The sequence below is a fragment of the Uranotaenia lowii genome, chromosome 3, assembly GCF_029784155.1.
Source record: "Uranotaenia lowii strain MFRU-FL chromosome 3, ASM2978415v1, whole genome shotgun sequence".
NCBI classification, from domain to species: Eukaryota; Metazoa; Arthropoda; class Insecta; order Diptera; family Culicidae; genus Uranotaenia; species Uranotaenia lowii.
This window is the reverse complement of record NC_073693.1, coordinates 241,134,535-241,156,524: the sequence shown is the minus strand read 5'-3', so window position 1 is coordinate 241,156,524 and position 21,990 is coordinate 241,134,535. Positions and strand designations below refer to the sequence as shown.

Below are 21,990 nucleotides of genomic sequence, written 5' to 3'. Positions count from 1 at the left end.
CCTACAATGGCCGGCTACCCGTGCCGCTTGCAATTATCTCTTTGGGTTATCCCCAGATGCATTCCTTCTAAAAATAGTTATGCAGAAAATAAACATATATGATACATGGCAGTAAGGAAAATTACTCAAAGTATTTGGTGAAAATACAATTATATGAAAGTAAAATAATTTAACGCTATTGGTAAAAGGATACGATTCTGGAATATGAAAATTATTAGAGCATATAAATTAAAATAATAGATTATATAACCTCCAAAATGATGAATCGATTAGAGTTTGTTTTCAAAATTTATTGTTGAATTTGAACTAACAACTAAACATATACTGGAACATTTCATTAATTGTTTAAAAGGGGATGCATTTTGTAATACATTCTGAAAACCACAAAGCTTATCTACCCAGCAAGCCTCTATTATAAAACAAACAATCAAACAATATGTGTGAAATCTGAATACTGCCAGTATCTATCCACACTATCTACGAACGCTAATATTCAGCATGAATGCTAGTACTACAATTTGAGATTTACGCACACATTTTCTTAGAATTTTTATGTTTCTACCCCCTATGAAAAACTCTGTGGCTTCTATTCCAAAATTATAACATCTACAATCCAATCGGACAAAGTTTTATGAAGTCATTAAATTTTTACAGATAATGACAGAAATGAAAAAAAAAAAAACAAAATGATTTGTTGTAATCAGAATTTTCCAATATAGAACACGCCCCAATGATATATTTACAATAATATACAAAATAGGATTGATCTCACCAAATTAGTGCGCCCATGCTTTAGCCTTCGTTCCATGTGATGCTTTTCTTTCCTTTTTCGCCACCATCCAGCGAATATTCATGTATGCGATCAGACTGTTCCCTCTCTTGAAGTACGCTATTCTGCTTCACTCCCTTTACTCACGCACGACTCCATTAAACACACGCACACATAGTTGGACCGTCGCGTCGACTCGATTGCGCTTGAAGCGCCATGAAAACCAAAAACCTTGATCACAGCATGACGCCATATTTTTATCAATTCAAAATTTTTTGCATTGACACTCCATGATGATGTTCCTTTTCGGACATATCCAAATCTTATTCGATTTTCTCCAAAATCATCTCGCACCTCAACGCGAGAATATAAGCTAGACACGTCTTGGCCCAATCATTCCCACCCAACACAATCACTACAAATTATCGTAAAAGACGAGCGTTCGACCATTTCAAATAACTCAATCCCATCATAACCCATCATGTGATGCTGCAACTAAACTTTACAGAAATCCCGATTGATAACACAGTTTTTTCAATATTTCTCCACTGACACTGACTTGCGGGGCCAAACAAACAAAATCTCGCCTAAGAGCACAACGAAACACCAAACCGAACCGTACACGACGAGAGCTCGTTGCACACGTGATGTTTGGCTAAATAAATAAATAAATAAATAAATAAAGGACCAAATCCTAGATATTCTCTTTACACTTTAGATACTTTGGTGAAGTTTGATCTAAGGTTGTCGAAATTTAAACGGTCAATTTAAGATTTTCTTCGATTGAATTCTTCGATTTTTTCGGTAAAAAATAAACGAACATCGGTAAATGAAGCCTCGATTTATCGATGTTCGTTTATTTGTTATCGAAAAAATTACCGAACAGTTTAACGATTTACACATGTTAGGATTTCGGTAAAAAAATTACCGTACTCGTAAATTTTCGTTTACTGTGTATAATCTTGATTGAAATATTTATTGAGTTTCAAATTTGTTATCAAGGATTGAGTTTGAGTGCCGTATCTTGATTCCAAACAAATATAAAAAAAAAAGTTACACATCTGGATCATCGAATTCTGCCTCGAGAATCAATTTTTTATTGATATTTCACAAACTAAAAAAAACATTTAAAACGTCAAATTTTCAATGAATAATTTTTTTACATGAGATTGCAAAATACAAGCTTTACAATGACCATTCCTTTTCAAAAACTTGAAACATTTTCAGATAAAAAATCTCTTGAAAAATATACAAGATTCATGACGACCACCGAGCGAATACTGCTACACGCAGCGAAAAAAAAATTATTTCACAGGAAAGTGCCGCAAAAACAAAGGATTTTTTCCTTTGATTTTCTGATAAATAAAAATTGACAAAGACAACAAGACATACAGAGCAAATTCGACGACCTCATCGAAAGCTCCAAGACAGCAGGTCTCAAAATCAATGTCGGAAAGACCAAGTCGATGGAAATCGTTCCAATTTCGTGGTAGCTGGACAACAGGTTGAGAAAGTGAAGTGCTTCCAGTATCTAGGTAGCCAGATAACGCATGATGATGGTGGTATCAGAAAGGACATCGAAACTCGGATCAGAAAGGCCCGATTTGCGTTTGCAAGTTTCTGGAACATCTGGCGGTCACGCCAGATCTCTCTACGAACGTAAATCCGAATCTTCAACTCAAACGTTAAATCCGTATTATTGATTTTTTTTAGTAATTTTGAAGGACAAGAAACATAACAATTATCTGAATGACATATGAAAAAGAAATTATTTGGAAAAAGGATGGTTTATAGTGTCCAAAATAAATGGCTAACATGGAGCCCAAAAATAATGCACAATGCACTTCCCTATTGAAAGATAGGGAAGTGCATTAGTCTTTGACAGATCGTCACAATTTCGCACAAGTAAACATAACATTACTAGGTATTTTGATTTCATTAATTTCCATACATGCATTCAAAAGTTCTTCAAAGAAGACATTATTTTCGAATACAGAGCTCAAGTCAAACAAAAGTTCTGGTCTGGTAAGTTAATGCACCGACATTTGCCGTTACCCCTCGCAAGATGTTTAGTGTTATCATTGTGCAAACTCGCTCTGTTCAACAACGTTGAAGCAACGTAGTAGTTTCGAAAAAAAAAATCATCTGGATGTCTAAGAAACTTACGGGTTCTTAGGCAAATAATTTCTTTCCTATGTATGCAATTGTTATTGACGAATGAAGCTGTTTCCTTTTCGGAAGTAGCAGCTTGGCAAATCAAGCCGCAATGTCAAAACATACCCCGAAAAAGGCAACATCACGGGAAAGTGAGAAAAAAAAACGATGCATGCGCATACTTCACCGAAGAAAATAGGTATCTACATACATATTGGTGGCAGGTTCAAGCCAAAACTGAACAACTAGGTAGCTCTTAACTTCCCGGTTTGGACCTCCCCGTTCCAATAACAAGGTCAAACTTTGTTGACTGTCTGTTGATAATATGCATGCATCATTCATACATACTTGCTTGCTCTGCGGCAACCAGTTTCAAATTAGCCTTCCAGTTTCGGGCCAAAAGAATGCAAGCCAAGCATTTTGCATATGGGAGTTTTTTTTTCAATGTTTTTTTGCTGCAGTTCGTTATCATGATGGTACCACTTGGTCGTCGATGTGTTTCATTAAGCGTAAATAAATTCAAGCCGGATGATTCAGATCTCTCTTGACGCGTATTACGAAGATGACGATTGGGGGTAGAAACATTTTGTAAATTCGCAATGTGATCAATATATTGCGTCACACTTCAAAACTTAAAAAAAACAATCACTTTTAGACAATAATGAGAACGAAAGAAAAGTAAAAGTTTCAGCAAAAACAGCCTCAACGAGAGTTTAAATCAATAACAGCCTCATCAATCAGAGCTGGTGGATGGTAATAATCTAGATTAAGAGTAATTGATAACCAGAATCTATCACACATGAATCATATTGGTCCCATCTCAGCCTCTCATCTGTGTGCTATATAAACAAAACGTGATGGCGACGACGACGACGATGACACGGAAGGGAAATTGAGAAGTTCCGAGAGCGAAAAAGAGGAAAACAGTTATAAGATGAGCAAGGTTGTCGGGGAAAAACACATTCCGTCATCAAGCTTTCCACGGCGGCCTTCAATAGGAAGATACGACGAGGTTGTAGGTAAGTCAGACCCCGAAGAGATGGCTTGCCAGCTTGCCTTGAGAAAACTGTTCTATCTGATGAAATCGGCCAAGCGTTCGTGACGGTAAGACCGACAACAACCGAAACAGCAGCAGCAAAAAAAGTGTTTCACAGAACTTGACAACAACCAACAAAAAACCAACAACAATCTACATTTGGAGTGTGCAGGGAAAGCGCTTGCTTGAGTCATGATGTGATTGTGTATCACGTTTCTGCACAGTTTGTTTGGCAGAAATAATAAGAGAAAAACTGCTCATTTGGCAACCACCAGCCAGCAGCGTCAGGGCTTTGTCACCATCAGCTATATACAGAGTACCTACGTATAAAACACATCATATACCTCCTCCTGTGATGGTTTTGCCATCAGCTGTACTGAACCCCGTGTCGTCTTCCAAAAATCAACAATGGCCGGAGAAGGAAAGTTGGCATTGTTTTGAAATGAATGCGGTGGAGAAACATCATCTACCGGAGACGACTTCTAGCCCAGCCATAATGTTATCGCCCGCCTTGATGATGCGATTCGAGAGAACTGAACGTCAGCAGACTCCACGAGACGTTTTACTGTGGCGCTCGTACACTTTTTGTCGCCCTCTTGGAATCGGTGCTAATGCTGATTTCCCTGCGACCATTTCTAAATTTTGTTTGTTCTTAGTTTTTAAGAACCAAACTCTCTATTATCTAGTCCTTGGTAAACACCCTGGCATCAGCTTTGTCGCGCTTTCCAATGCGTTCAGCATGACAGGTCTGCGTTTTTTCCATGGAGATTAAATGAGAGCAGGTATGTCGCGTGAACGTGTTGCGCTGCTTGTCGCCTCAGCATGACATCAGCCTTACTCAGCCCTGATTGAAGGCTTTATAGCGTTCTACTCAGCTGAAATTTTTAGTTCTTATTGATACTTTCAAGTTCCATAAACAAAGCTGAGTAGTAGGCTTCAAATGAAACTTTGGAAAAAAAATCTTGCAAAAATAAAGCGTTCTTAAGTCGTTTTTTACTTTGAATTCTGATTTGCTTTGATCTTAATTATTATTTATATTTGTTTCTATTTTCAACAATTTTAAACTTACATGAAACATTTTCCTGCTTGGAGATTTGAACCTGATTCAAAACATCTGATTCAATGGTATTTACTGATTCAATGGTATTTAAAACATCTATTTAAAATAATTTATGGGTTATCCTTTTAAAAGTAGTAAATAATAAAAGTGTAAACAGAAGTTGTGAAACGAGGGCTGCCGTACGAAAAAAATTATCCTTGTCTTCAATTTTGCACATCAGGAATAGATAATCTCCGTGTGAGTCATATCCGCAACATTTAAATTTGAACGTAAGTACACGAACTGAATTCTTTTCTGTGACATTTGTATATCATTGTATAATGTTTATTTGCAGTTCAAAAAAGGAATATACCTAAATATGTGGACCGTGAACAAGCCGCTGCAATTTCTGTAACAATACAATCCAATTTTAAAAAACTGCAGAAACAGATTCTACAGGAGGAAGTTGTAACTTGTTTCTAGTTTTTTAATATTTTACTAAATTAAAAACACATATATGCATTTTAGATTGGCTGAAACCAGAAAACAAAATTAAAGAAAATTATCAGAATTGTTCGATTTTGACGGCAAATCCACGCATTCGACATTGGAAAAATATTGAGCTCAAACGACCCACATTTCCAAAGTGTCAATCGATGAACTTCCCGTCGAAATAATCTGCCTTTAATGTTTGTTGGAATGCACTAGGTGCTGAATGTGTCGTTAATGTTGCTGTGAGAGTTACTTTCATTAAAAAGGGAAATAAGAAGAATCAGAATTACTATGTTTCTACTAATGCGGAAAACGTTAAAACTATGAAATGTAGTCTCATAGCGAATAGTTATATGTAGTTTAAATTTATAACCTAATATACAATGGCTGATAAATATGCATTTCCTTAAAATTTTTAACTTTATTTATGTTTCTCCTTCCACCCATTTTTTGTCCAATTCATCATCGTCATAGGAATAAAGCAACTTTTTTTTGGGAAAACTTCTGAATGAACATAATAGATCGAACTGTTACCAATTAAGAAAGGTTCTTTGATGTTCTCCAAAACTAAAGGGTTTGTGTTTGACAACTTTTAATTTAGTAAAATATTCTTCTAATTCTAAACTTCTAATTCTAAACTTTTAATTAGTAAAAATATTCTTCTAATATTATTTTCTTAAGTACTTACTTATGTAATGTTCTTTCCTCATCCCATTTTTGTTCCAATAGCCGGCAAGGTAATAAACAAACCATTCTTTCTTATTTTTTGTAAATAATCCATTTGATTTTTGTTCACAAATTGAGAACGCCTTCGAAAAAATTTTCTAAGAGAATGTAAACAAACCATTTGAAAATTTTGACACAACTCAATTCGCATTGAAGTTCCATAGAAGTTCCGCATGGAACCAAAAAGTTCGTAAGAAGTTTCCGCATGGAACCAAAAAGTTTGTAAGAAGTTTCGCATGGAATTAAATAGTTCGCAAGAAGTTCGTAACGAAGCACGATAAGGCGAGTTGATATCCGGACTTTTAAAGGTACTTAGAACGCACAAATATGTTATATGCTACTTGTTTAGACTTTTTATGTTCGTTCAGATATGTCCGAAATGAAGCATTCAAGAGAAAACGGATTTTTATTTCGCCTCGAGTACTTTTTTCACATTCCGCTGAGTAAAAAGTACTCGACCTCCACTGTTGACGATCCAGACGCTGGCTCCGGATCGTCAACAGTGGAGGTCGAGTACTTTTTACTCAGCGGAATGTGAACTTTAAAACGTACAAGATTAAGTAGCTATGTGACTTTTGATTACTTGAGAATATCTTTGAATTTTCTTCATTCAACACATGGCCGTAGGAACGGGGGGTGTTTTAAACCATAAAGGGGGGTCCAGATCCAGAAGATCCAAAAATACTAAGTGAAATTTTGCTAAACATTGAATTTAAAATTTATAATCAAATTTTGTTGAACAACTGAAATCATTCAAGAGTAACAACATAGTGGAAAAATCTCGACTACAAAACCTTGACATCTCATTCCAGGACCACAATTCTACAACAGTTTTTCAAAAAATTTCTCACCTTTTTGATAGTAACTGAGTTCCAAATATTGAATCTCAATGTAGTTACACTAAGCTTACCAGATTGTCCCGATTTTGACCAGATTTTCTCACACTATTTGCAGCAGAATCAAACGAAAATTTCATTTGAATTATTAGAATTATATATCTTGAGTCCAAATATTGTTTTTAAACCAATTCTGTCAGCATAAACATAAACGATTTTTTGGGAACCTCTAATATGATTCTTAATCGGCTGATATGTTTCGATCAAATTAAAACAATTTTCCACGTGTGATCTTTTATTTTAATGGAATAATTTCGGAATTTCCCTGCATATTGGCCGGATTTTTGAAAATTTTTTGATTTCACAAGGTTTTAGGAAAAAATTGCCTGGATTTGCCCAGCCCAGATACTTGCGAAAAATATCTAATAAGTACCCAGTTTATTATTGTTGATTTTCAGTTTGGATCATCATTGGTATAGAATCACCCAAAATCATGTTGAAACCATAAATTCAGAATCAAATAAAAGATTTCTGGTTAAGGGTTCTGATACAAATTTCGCTTTTGGTTTCAAATTTATAAGATTTTTTATATGGAATTTAGATTAAGGTTTTGAATTTAAGTTCAAAATAAAGAATTAAGACTTGGAACTAAAATCCAGGTTTGTATCGTATCCGGATTTAGGTCAAATTTAAGTTTTATAATCAATTTAAAAAGATCAATGTTTAAATTAAGTTAAGGATTCCAATTGAACGAGATCGCAGATTCATAATTTTGATGCTTGATTCAAAATAAAATTTTTAAATTCAATCAAAGTCAGTTTAGAAAACTTGGTGAAAGTCACATATGAAAAATAAGATCTGAATTCGTTTCAAAGAATTGGATTTTTGAAAAGTCTAGATTTAAATTTTGAAAACTGCAATCACACGATTAAAAGAATGAATAATAAAATAATAAATCATAATTTTTGAATTTGTTTTTTTATCCACTCAGGTAAAAATTCAGCTGAAAATTGTGTTTAACATTTTTTACATATATTTCTTAAAAATCAAAGGTTCTATCTAAAATCTTATACTTTATTCGGTTTACAAGAGAAGAAAATAAACCTTATTTGAACAGTAAACCTTATTTTTACTTTTATTTCTGATTATTCGATACATTTTCACCAATGCTTAAAATGGTTATGCTTGTGGTTCAAAAGAAATAGCTTCCTAATGTGAGTAAATATTATATTTTTTCGAAATGAAGCGTTCGAAATCCTTTTTTTTTGTTTCGATTATAATCGTTTCCAAATCATTCAACTTGCGACTTTTCTCAACGATGCAATTGGCACCAAGGTTGCCAAAATCACAGAATTTTGAGCAAATTTCGTCACAGATCACAGATTTTTTAAATTTTCACAGAATTCACAGATTTTCTTAATTTGGTACAGATTTTCAAAATTCTAAATTTTTAACATACTTGCGACTTTTTATTTTTGACTCTTATTCATGAAAATTTAAAAAAAAGTTAATGATTTATTTCTATTAAAAAAGTAAATACTTTCCAATACGTTGATGTTTCACATGGTTTCCTAATGAATTTCATAGGAATAACGTCACTGAAACCGTCACAGAATTTTAGGTTCAAATCACAGAATAAATAACGTTTAATGCAAAATAACTTTTACTTGAATAATTTGTATAAAGTTTATATACATTTTTTCACTGGTGTATGCATTGTTCAAACAAAAATGTTATAGGAGAACAATTGTCATCATCCCCCATGAGCCGGTTCTTCCTACGGCCTTGATTTAACATGATTTTATATTAATCAACCATTATCAGAAAAACCGTGAAAATCATCATTTTTAACCGGGGAAAAAACCGGGAAAAATTTGGAATTCAATATTCTTTGCGATAAATTTTGATTTTGTGAAAGAAAAAAGCAAGCAAATATTGGTTACGATGTTTTCCATACAAACCTCCGTCCAAAAAGGAATGAAATCGTCTGTTGAGCGATAATGAACCTCATTTTCTACCCGGCACCATTTTGGATCGCGTTAATCGATTTCGATGAAACTTGGTCAAGTACTAGATCAACATTTTGAGATCTTTGGACCACATTTCAAGATTTTTCAATGAAAATTATGAAAGATACAGCAAATCTAGTGAAGCAATTCCAAATTCCCCTTTTTTATGGGAATAGCTGTATCTTTGTTTCCAGTTATTGTAAAGACTTCAAACTTTGTAGAGCATTAGTTGAAATAAATTGTGTGAGAATTTAATGAAAAAATATCAACTAAGAGAGAAATGCCAGCTTTTCAAAGTTGGGAGGGAGTGCGCAGCTTTAGGCGATTTCATTCTTTTTTTAACGCGACTGTAGATAGTTTAACGGTATTTTATGGATAATTCAGAGGGCTTAACTGGACTCGAGGAGGAAACTGTTTTCCATTCTTTAGGTTACCCTTTACTCATCTTAATATAAACTTTGTCGAAGTCAATGTCAAAATTACGTTAAAACCCCTTGAATTCTGGGTTTTAAAAATAACTGTTGACTGTTGTTGAGCCTCAGAAGGAAGGGAATGAAAATATCATCCTTTTATTCTTTAGTTTTGGACAAATTGCAACATGATTGCAAGGTGAAGCAACTGATTCATGATCATGAAAACAGTAGGTTAACTAAACTTTGGCGGCAGATAGCCGTGAAATTCATCCCTAAAGGGGGACGATCATCATACGACGAAGCCAAAAGCTTTCGTCCTATTAGTCTAAGTTCATTTCTATTAAAAGCACTTGAACGTTTAATTGATCATCATATCAGGCAAGAATGCCTTGTCCAACATCCGCTTAATGCGACACAACATGCATACCAAACAGGAAAATCAACATTAACTCTTCTGCACAACGTAGTACATAATATTGAAAATAGTTTTTCACATAAAGAATCATGTCTAGGAGCATTTCTAGACATAGAAGGAGCATTTGATAATGTCTCGTTTACATCAATAATGGATGCGGCACTACTTCATGGAGTGCCTAGTGTTATAACTAACTGGATTAGCGCAATGCTAAGTAACAGGAATCTTCATTCGTCTTTAAGACAGCCTTCAATTACAAAAGTTTGCACACGTGGTTGCCCACAGGGAGGTGTACTATCACCTCTTTTGTGGAACCTAGTAGCAGAGGATCGGAAAAGGAATTTTGCGGACCAGAGCTGGCTGTCCCAATATCGCCATGTTGGTTCAGAAACCAAATTCAAACATGGTCCTCTAACCAGCATGAACGATACTGGGAAGAGTTGGACACTTGTCGCCAAACAAAATTATTTTTAGAAAAACCATCTCCAATCATATCGAGTTACTTATTAACTTTAAATAAAGGAATCTTCAGTCACGAGTTGAACATAGAACATTCTCAACCTCTAGGTAGATACTGCACTGTTTTCCAGGCCGAACTGTATGCTATCATGTATGGTGTGCAAATTGCGCTGCAAAAGAAAATCATGTTTAGGACAATTTATATCTGCTCAGACAGCCAAGCGGCTTTAAAAGCTTTAAACGCCTCTAGCACCAGATCTAAACTGGTAATCGCATGCCGAAAAGCAGTCGTAGAGCTTGCTGAAAGCAACAGCTTAAACCTTTTATGGGTACCTGGTCACACGGGAATTTTTGGAAACGAGTGCGCCGACGAACTCGCCAGAGCTGGATCGGAAAAGGAATTTTGTGGTCCAGAACCGGCTGTCCCAATTTCGCCATGCTGGGTCAGAAACCAAATAAATGCTTGGTTTTCTGTCCAACATGAACGATATTGGGAGGAGTTGGACACTTGTCGCCAAATTATTCTTAGAAAAACCCTCTCAGATGGTATCAAAATATTTGTTAACTCTGTGTAAATCTCATTGTAGTATCCTGATCAGAGCACTCTCTGGCCATTGTAAGCTCAATTATCACATGCATAAAATTCAGCGTGCTGAATCTCCTGTATGTGGAAGTTGTGAATCAGACGTAGAAGATTCTTTCCACCTGATATGTAACTGCCCATCATTTGCTCAACTACGTTTTCGTATTTTGGGACAACACGTTATAAGTGAATCCAATTTCAAGAAACTAAACCTCAAACACTTACTATCTTTCCTTACTCTTTGTGGAAAAGAGCTCTAAAGCTTTAAAAAGTTTTTAAACTTCCTCAATGGACATAGGTTTTCTCAGGTAAATGATGAAATCTATAAAATAAAAGGCCAGGCACAATTTTCCCGATTGTTTGGATAACGTGCCGCTAATTGAGCCAACCCCTTTCTGATACCTGATACCTGATACCTGATGGTCCTCTAACCAGCATGAACGATACTGGGAAGAGTTGGACACTTGTCGCCAAACAAAATTATTTTTAGAAAAACCATCTCCAATCATATCGAGTTACTTATTAACTTTAAATAAATCTCATTGCAGCATCTTGATCAGAGCACTCTCCGGTCATTGTAAACTCAACTATCACATGCACAACATTCAGCGTGCTGAATCTCTAGTATGTGGTAGTTGTGAATCAGATGTGGAAGATCCCTTCCATATTATATGTAACTGTCCCTCATTTGCCAGACTACGTTTTCGTACTCTGGGATCTTACGCTATAAGCGAATCTGAGTTTAAGAAATTAAACTTAAAAGACATGCTATCATTCCTTACCGAGGCAACACTGGACTTGGTGCAGGCTATTCTTCTCAAGGCAAACTTTATGTTGAAATATATTGTGGAAATACCTGATAATAATTGTGGATTCACGGCCCGAGTACATCATCCGGCTAGCTGGGGTCTGCTGATTCTCAACGTTGCTGACGGTAGGCGTACAAACGATCCGATAAGGTATTTCCGAAAAACGTATTGTTCGCGGGAATTGCATGCAGGCACTTACTCAATAACAACAAAGTAACTCACTTGAAAATAACAAGTAACTCAATAGCTGTCAAACCTCACGCGCAGTCACCTCTGTTTTTTTCTCACGATCCCGTAGCCACTCACCATCTCACGTCTCGGGTTAAAAGTGCATTGGAAGCATGGATGAGGATGATGCTCTGATCTGCTTTATGTGTTTGAAAGTCGAAGACTCTCCAAACCGTCTCATTGAGTGTGTTCATTGCAATAGAGTGGTTCACTTTCGTTGCAAAAAAATTGTAGGAAATGCTATCGAAAAAACTCGCAAAAAACCTTTCTTTTGTTCGATTGACTGCAGTTCTATGCATGCGCAGAGCAATAGCAGCGAAAATTCGGGATTGACGGACATACTGAATGAAATTCGTCGTCTCTCTGTTAGTCAACACGAAACCCAGCAACAAGTAGCAAAGATAGTAGACATTACTAAGCAAATTGAAGTATCACAGCAGTTCATTTCGGATCAATTTGAACAATTCAAAGCCGAACTGAACTTTATGAAGGAGGACACCGAGCAAATTAGGGAAGATGTGGACCTGTGGAAGTTGAAACACGAAGCACTAGTACAAAAAGTAGATTCAATGGAACTTGAATATGATAAGCTCTGTCGATCTACTCTAGATAAAAATGCTGTTATCTTAGGAATGCCAAGGGTCCAGAATGAGGATGTGAAGGCAACCATTCATAAATTGTTTGATGTCCTGGGGTGCCAGATGGGAGAAAATTCAATATCCTACGCTAAGCGTCTTGGTAGCGAAATGACTAACTCAGCTCCTATTTTAGTAACATTTGATTCTAAGGAAAATAAAGAAATGTTTTTTGAACGGAAGAAGATTCACGGGCCGCTATCAGTATCAGCAGTTCTGAAGGATAACAACGCAGGAACAAGGAAAATTACTATTCGGGATGAGCTAACGACGTACGGAAGAGAACTACTGCAAGAAGCTAAGGAGGTTCAAAGTAAGCTGGATATAAAATACGTGTGGCCTGGTCGGGATGGAAAAATTCTGATGAAGCAGACGGATAGTTCTAAGCCGATGATTATCTCTACCAAAAACCAGCTACAAGATTTGTTCAATAAAAATTCAAAACGTTCTTTGAACATCTCTTTGGAGTCGTCTAGTGAACCACTTCCTAAGCGTCATCAGAGAGCTGCGCAATAAAAATAAACCGTTATTAATTACTACAATCATTATTATGAATTCATCAGCAGAAAACTATAACTTTAACACTATTTCCTGTCTAAATAAATCTAACTTTATATCAAAAACTACTAAAACGCTTTCTATAATGCAACAAAACATAAGAGGAATGAACGCCGAGGATAAGTTTGATGCATTGAAGGAGTCCATAGATCTCTATGCTGGAAATCTTGATGTTGTAGTCATAGGGGAGACTTGGGTAAAGGAAGCGAATATTAAATTATTTCAGCTGAATGGATATAAAAGTTTTTTCTCATGTCGACCCGAATCACAAGGAGGAGGATTAGCGGTTTTTGTTAAAAATACTATCGTCACTGAGGAGCTTTTGAATATTCACGAAAATGGATTTCATCATATTCAGATACGCCTAGGCGTCACCAGTATGCATGTAGATATACATGCTGTGTATAGACCTCCAAGTTATTCCTCCAGCTCTTTTTTTTCTCAACTTGAATCAATTTTTCATGATTCTGAGCCAAGTGTTGCAAAAATCCTTGTTGGCGACGTGAATATTCCAGTTAATAATACTAGCAACGAACTTACACAGAGCTATTTTGATATCCTGAAATGTTTCAACATGACAGTTACCAACACACTTCCTACTCGACCAAACAGTAATAACATACTTGATCACGTGGTTTGCCCCGATTCGTTATCGAATTGTGTTAAAAATGCGACAGTCGAAACTGAAATTAGCGACCATTCCACTGTAATTTCTGCATTCTCACTTGGAAAACAATCACTTCTCGAGTCCTGGAGAAAGTTGTAATCGATTATAATCAATTAAATTTGTCCTTTGAAGAGGAATCAGTAAACGTAGAAGGCAATTCTGCGAGTGAAAAATTGGAAAAAATGATTGAGTTATACCAAAATCTGAAACTTAAATATTCTAAAACGGTCAGAATCATCGCCAAAGTTAAAAGCACTTGTGCCTGGATGTCATTTGATCTGTGGAAATTAGTTAAAATCAAACACAATTTATTATCCAGAAGCAAGCGTAGACCCCACGACATCGAAGTGAAAGCTCTATTGAAACATGTCTCAGCTAAAGTAGTAAGGGAAAAAGCGCACGCCAAACAAGTTTACTACCAATCCTTGTTCAATACGTCAAATCAACGAGTTGTGTGGAAAAATATGAAATCGATTATTGGAAATAAAGAACCTACTTTAGAGGAGATGAAACTTATACAAAATGATCAAGTTATAAAAAGCAAGGATGTATACGATACTTTCAATCACTACTTCAGCACAATAGGACCCCAGCTAGCCTCCACAATTAACAGTCAGCGTATTATCGATAGATTTCAAACATTGACACCAATCACCTCGTCTTTCTTCGTGAGACCTGTCAATCAAAATGAGGTTATTTTGAAAATAAAAGACCTAGAAATAAATAAAAGCCCAGGACCAGATGGAATTTCAGCATCATTCTTGAAAAAACACCACAGAATTTTCTCAATCATCATAAGGGATGTATTCAATGAAGCTATCGAGACCGGCTGCTATCCTGCATACCTAAAGACAGCAAAGGTTATTCCAATCCATAAACAAGGTAGTAAATCGGAAGTGAACAATTATAGACCAATATCAGTGCTATCAATCATAAACAAAATCATTGAGCAACTGTTGGCCTCCAGATTGATGAACTTCCTAAATCAACATAACATCTTGTATAAGCATCAATTCGGTTTTCGAAGTGGATCTAGTACGCTCACCGCAGCCTGCGAACTTATTGATGACATAATAAACGCAATGGATGTTAAAAAATCTGTGGGAATACTCTATCTAGATCTCAAAAAAGCTTTCGACACAATTGACCACGAAATCTTGTTGAGAAAACTGGATGTATACGGTATCAGAGGAGCTGCAAACAGACTTCTGGAAAGCTATCTTGTTGATCGTACCCAATATGTGATAGCCAATAACGTCACCAGTCAACTACGTCCACTAACAGTTGGTGTTCCACAGGGTAGCAACTTGGGTCCACTGTTATTCTTGATTTATATCAACGACTTGCCGAATCTCGATCTCCGTGGAAAATCTCGCCTTTTTGCTGACGACACATCATTGCTGTACATTGGTGAAAGCAATGATCAAATAATTCGTGATATGCGTTTCGATTTGAAGACATTAGGAGAATATTTTTCTGAAAATCTTCTGTCGCTCAATCTCCTCAAAACAAAATACACCTTATTCAAAGCACCTCGTTCTAATACAGCTCAGATAATACCGAGTCTAGTCGTCGATTCCACAACTATCGAAAAAACGACTCACTATAAGTACTTAGGTTTAACCATTGATGATAAGCTCAAATGGGTCGATCATATCGATAACCTGAAAAAAGAGTTGAGTGCTACTTGCGGATTGTTCTGGAGGATTAGAAAGTTTCTACCTACCAAGCAAATGATAACTATGTATCATGCCTATGTGCAATCGAAATTGCAGTATATGATTGCCATATGGGGAAGTGCGTCAAAATCCAAACTGAAGCAGTTACAAACAATTCAAAACAGATGCTTGAAAATAGTATACAGTAAACCACGGCTATACCCAACAAATCAGCTATTCCAAAACTCAGCAGCATCTATTTTCACCATCAAACAATTGAGAGAAGTGCAGACACTAGTTCAGATGAAAAACTTTCTCGATAACCCCAGAGCACACAAAAACCTTCACTTCCCGACACTAGCGCATGGATACCAAACAAGAGGTCAAGGAAACCTCCAAATTCGAAGAATGAATACAGAAAAGGCTAAACAAAGTTTCTCAAACTTTGGTATCTCTCGGTATAACGCCCTTCCACTTCACATTAAATCAGAAAACAGCATAACAAGATTTAAAAAACTTGTAAAAGTTCATATTAGAAGTCAAACGACTTCGCCTTAGCCCCCAACGCCATGTCCAGTAACTAGAAAATCTCGTCGAAAGCATCCCCTCAAAAGAGTATTTTCTCACTGGGGATGCTCATTCGTCCTCCTCATCCTAAGTTCAAAGTTTTGCCCAATTATTCTTATCACACGCTGTATTTAACCCCGAAACCAAATGTTTGCTTTATCATTTCCGCCACCACCGCCACAACCGCCACCACCGCCGCTACCGCCAGCCACCGCCCTACAGCCACCACCACCGCCACAACCACCCCCACCAGCATCGCCACCAACGTTGCAGTACATAAAAAAAACAATATTCAAATAAAATTTAAAACAGTGGAAGTGATAAAATTGTGAATCGAAGTGCAATCAAATCATTGTAAATGAATTGTCAATTGATTATTGAAAAAATGAAAAAAAAATTATGAAAATAAATGGAGAGGAGGTTTTGTGCCTACGGGAGAAGGAATTCAGGAAAGAATTACACTCCCGCGGGCTTTCCTCTATCTCATAAAAAAAAAAGAGCTTTAATGCTAATAATCCCTATTGGATAGGCTTTATGCCATCTTAAATAGATTGAATTTATTTCTTCCTTTTATAGGTTTTTCAGGTTTCTCAGGTAAATGATGAAATCTTGGATAAAAAAAATGCTAGGCACAATTTTCCCGTATGTTTTGATAATGTGCCGCTATTAAGCCTACCCCCATTCTGATACCTGATACCTGAAGGTGAAGCAACTGATTCATGATCATGAAAACAGTAGGTTAAAAATGCATTTTATCAGCAAGTTTGTTCTAGAAATCATCAATTTCTTGAATACAAATTATTTGTTTTTGTATTTCATTTTTGTCAAAAAGAAAATCGTTTGAAAACTGGTTTAAAAAAATATCGTCTGAAGGACAAAACCTTTTTTTAGAATACTTAAAGGTCCAATGTTTGATTTTGTGTGGGGGAAATAAATACAGTTCGAAGTAGTTTATGTAAATTTCAAAAACAAATTTCAATATCTGAAAGATTACAAGACCAAAAAACAAATTTAAGAATATGGGAGTTATTTCACCTTTTATATTCTTGACTTGATTGAATTATTCGATAAAAAAAATTCTTGTTTTATAGGTTTTGTGCAATGATATGGTATGCAATTTTGTTGCATACAAGCTTCCGTGCAATTTATTCCAATTTATTTGTTTTTCGCATTATTTTTATTGCCCCCCCCCCCCCCCCTCGCGATGTTCCAACTTCAAGTGACAAAAGAAGGATTTGAAATTTATTCCGGCCTAATTAATTTTTCCAAGAAAAAAAAAACAATAATATTGAAAATGTCCTTTCGGGCGAGCCGTTTCCAAAAAACAAGTTTTAAAAAGTACTTTATCTTATATATAAAAATGGAGGCATTTTCTTTGTAACAACATCACGTATGAATGGTCGGTCGGAATGAAGTGAAATTTGGTTTCCGAGGGTTTTTGGGGTCAGAGATGCTTTGTATAATAGTTTCAAGTATCTCACTTTTTATGAAAGGTGGTCCCAATACAAATTCAACTTTATTTGTAACGATTTCCATAAGAATCTATTCGCGAGCACGATGCAGATAAGGACGTGTAGATGAAATTAAAAATTTATTACGATTTATACTTTAGAAGGTAAAACGAAGTTTACCGGGTCAGCTAGTTTTGCTATAAACCCGCTGAGATCAAATTCAAAGTGATTCATCTGTATAAGAAGCTATTTCTGTAGGGTTTGTTTGTTTGTCCTCAATAGGCGCAGCCCTTTTGAAAGAGGTCAGCAAGAGGAATCGTACATAAAAACAGTTTGTTGTTTTGTGATTTTGACGTTATTATGCGTTGTATTGAGATGAAAATTAGCACTCAGGGATTTCGAGGCAAGGGTTATCGATTCCAGTTATCAAACTTTGTATGTAGAGTCAGCAGAAATGGTCGTCCACATTAACAGTTCACTGTGTTTGCTATATTTACGTTATTATGCATTGGATTGTAATGGAAATTTGCTCTCAGGGATTTTAGGTTTTAAATTTTGTATAAGGGGTCGGCATAAGGGATTGTCCATTTGAACTGTTCAATGTTTTTGCAGAATTGTCGAAATAGATTGATATGAAAATTTACACATTTAGAATGATGAGTTAAGGATAATGGGCCATCATGCTTATTGATTTTGCAAAATTGACTTGAAAACGCATCAGAGCGATATGCAGATGTGCATAGAAATAAAGTGAGAAAATCAATTTGTCTTGGGTGTTTTATGTTGAATTATCGTATTACATCATTCAGAATAAAACGGATCAATGTGTGAAGAACGGGTTTTAGAAAAAAAACTGTTAAGGTCGATCATGAGGGCGTTTTCCTGACTTAATAAGAATACATACTCCTTAATCATTTTTCCTCAGGGAAAGGAATATCAAGATTTTCTTTTTATTTAAAAAACCAAATCTTATCTTATCAAATTTTCTCAGCCGAATCGAAGTTCGTACGGAATCTGCTAGTATATAAATAAATATATTAAGTCTAGGCTCAATTAGGTATGTACACTGATGGACAAAAGTATACGAAATTTTTGGTATTTTGATGAAGTTTCCGTTGTTTTTTTTTATCTTTCACTGTTTTTCTTAACCGATAAATATTTCAAACTATGTATTTCAGAAATTGTTAACCCAATTTGGACCAAGGATATTAGATCACAAGGTTCTCTGACTTTGTTAGTAAGTAGGCGAGGAGAGCGCGGTGAGGTTCAGTGAGTTTGTTTGTAAACATCGGACAATTTGTTCGAGCTGAGGGCTTTGTTGGTAAACAAACTCCACGTACTTCCTAGTAGCCAAATCAAAATGGCTGAATCGGAAGTTTCTCATATCGTTACACCTCCTATATATACACACACCTTGATTTGAACATCTTAAAATAACTTAAACAACTGAAATAACTTGAAAACAGAATAATTAAACACACACTACAAAAACTCAAAAAAATATGTAAAAAATAGCAATTTTTTTAAAGTAAACTAAAAGTAGAATGTTTTATTAATTTATGGTGTTTTGAGATCTTGTGATCGAGAAATAAGCATTTTCTATAATTTTTTGTCCAAAGAAAAATTAAGAATGTAATGTTCCTCTTTTTTCTGGTTATGGAAGAAGAGTAGAACTTTGGATTTTTTCTAACTAAGTGGAGATCGTTGCACAGAATCTATTCATAAAACAAATTATGTAAATATCTTAAAATATTAAGAGTCAGATTACATAAATGCAAGGGATTTGCAAATGTCGAATACTTATGTTCATCAGTGTATGTTTTGAAGGATCTGTCATAAAAATTCAGCCCATCGATAAGGACCCAATAATCGCACAATAAGTAGATTACTTTGGTAGAAGAATTAAAACTATTTCCAAATAGTTGAAGGCAATTACAAAGATATTAGCAACAATTGCATGCATTAAGATCTCAGCTGGTCTACCACCGTTACCTTCGTCATGAATGAATGAAGAGAACGACGCGGTCAGGTCGGGAACCAGAACAGAACATACAAAAAGAGGGCCATATAGAGGCATGTGGGTGGAGTGTGAGCAGCCAACGGGCGCAGACGAAAATCCACCCAAAACCCTGGGTTGAAAAAGGGGGGTCGGTGCAGAGAACGGGTAGTAATGTGCAACTTTGGTTACCGAAGAGTAGAAGTAAAGTGAGAGAGACAGGCAAAGAGGAAAAGAGAGAGAAACTGCGAAAGGAGTACAATATGTGTGTGCATTCGAAAAGTACACACAAGATGACTACTACCGACCGAGTAATGTTGATTCGGTTTCGAGAAGGGCAGTTTTTAGCATAAAGCGAAAGAGGAAAAAAACAGAGAAAAAAAACTCTGAAATAAAAAAAAAGTAAAATGAAGCCAAGGTTCAGCGCACTCACCGTAATGTTGGCATGGATGTCATACTGTTTGCCATTTCGGCCAATGAATCGACAGCTCAGCTCGTCGACCGAGGCATTCAGGATCCGGAACCGCTCGTGGGTTTTGGTGAAGATCTGCTCCAATGTCTTGATTTCCTGCTTGAGCGTATTCAGACACGCCATCTCGTGGTGTTGTTGTGTATTTCTTTTCTCTTCGTTTTTATGGGCAGAGAAAAACTCCCAAAGGTGCCACAAAAGAATCTAATCAACACACATCGATCCCATCAGAAGATCCCCACACACGACTACACACCGATTCTGAAACAGCACTCCACACCAGACAAACAGGACTCCTTCTTCTGGATGCTTTCTCGCACAATTCGAAATCCACTGCGTAGTCCGAGCAATTATTGGTGTTTGCTCTCAACCTGGAAAAGTTGAAAACCTGCCAGTGGGGTCTTCTTTTTCTTCGCCCCTCTTCGGAAGATAACTTTTTTCCTGATGTTTCCTACTCCGGAACGTGCTTGGATTGGACACACTTGTTCAGACACTAATTTTCTTCTATCAGACACACACGGAATTTTTTCAGCCCAGAACTATTTCACCTGGAAATAGCCAATGCTCTCTTCATTTATACACGAAAAAAAAACGAAAGAAAGAAATCACCATAAACTTTTTTCCCAGACACCTAATTTCGCTAACCTTGGACCAATACGGTTTTAATCCAACATACGCACTTGGTTTACCCCTTTGTAGTACCACCTATATAGGGAGATGATGGTTAGAGCATAATGCTGATTTAGCAGCAGAATTTTAGCAACAACCCGACGTCGACGACCATCAACCAATCCAAAGTACCGAACCACACAAAACTGCTGTTTTTTTCGCAAAAGCAAAACTGGTCTTTCTGACAGCTACCACCGAGTGTGAAACCAACCGAACCCGCACAGTTCATACGACAAGTCAGTCAGCTAGCCAGCCAGTCGAGCCGTCCGTCCGTCAGTCACTTTTGCTGGCTTGTAAGTAATATTTTCGCGTCCGGCCAGTGCTGCCATTACGGTTTGGTCGGTAGAGAAAATCCGGTTTACCTAAATGCTCTTCGGCTCGGTTCCAGCGCGAGAGACGAGGATGTGGTCTAATAGTACCTTGGTTTGGTAGAAATTTTCGAATGCATATGGGATTACCTGACCAGAATTCAAGGCTGTTCTGAAGAAGTCAATTGAAATTAACAGGTACCTATTTTGTTAATAGTTAATGAAGAAAGTATTCTCATTGTAAATGTTTTACGTGGACATAGAATACTCTATCCACGAAGAATTGATTTCTGTGTTAATCTTGGTTATTGGGCACTGACTTAGGAAATAAAAGTATTCCATCAAATTAGCTGTTGAGCTCGCTTTCAAATTTATATCGCGTATTTTTATACTTCTCCAGCACCAATATCATTCCAAGCCCCTTATTACAATTCGACAGGGCTAAACAAATCACACAAAAAAAATTAAAGTATTTTTAGACCCGAAAGAAGGCGAACGCTATACAACTCGTTAGGCAACCTTCAGTTTTGTTCACTAGTCCTGTAAAATAAGTATGCTTCTGTCTCATCTTTCCATATTCGGTTTTCCATTCAGGGGAGTTGTTGGAACAATTCTTAATTTTTGAAACCTTTTATTCAGCCAATATGGAACTTTTGAAGCTGTGCACTCAAGTATTTAGGTGTATTTAGTTTCAATACCTGCAAAATATTGAGAATGCATTTATTGATTAAGATTTCATTGGAGATTTGAAGATAATCATTATTCTTTGGCCATTTTAACCATCACTAGGAAATCTCTTTATTTGTTGGGCTTCTGTGTAGCATTACAGCAGTATGGTAACCCAAATTACTTTTCAATATATATCCAGAATTATTGGTATTTCATTCTTATGACAGATACACTTACTTTTCCGAATTTAAGAAAATTTTGTAAAACGTTAACTGTGCAACTTTAAATAAGCAACCTTTCGTCTCTCATTTGATCTAGTTCAATTTTTTAAAACCTACAGAAGGGTTTTGTAGTTTGAATCTATCTCTATCTTTC

General features: G+C 36.1%; 1 pseudogene; it reads right to left on the bottom strand.

Moving 5' to 3' along the window:
* The window catches only part of LOC129754746 (ubiquitin-conjugating enzyme E2 Q2-like), a 54,053-nt pseudogene extending 32,548 nt beyond the window's left edge, over positions 1–21,505 (bottom strand).
* Positions 21,506–21,990: the final 485 nt, after the last annotated feature.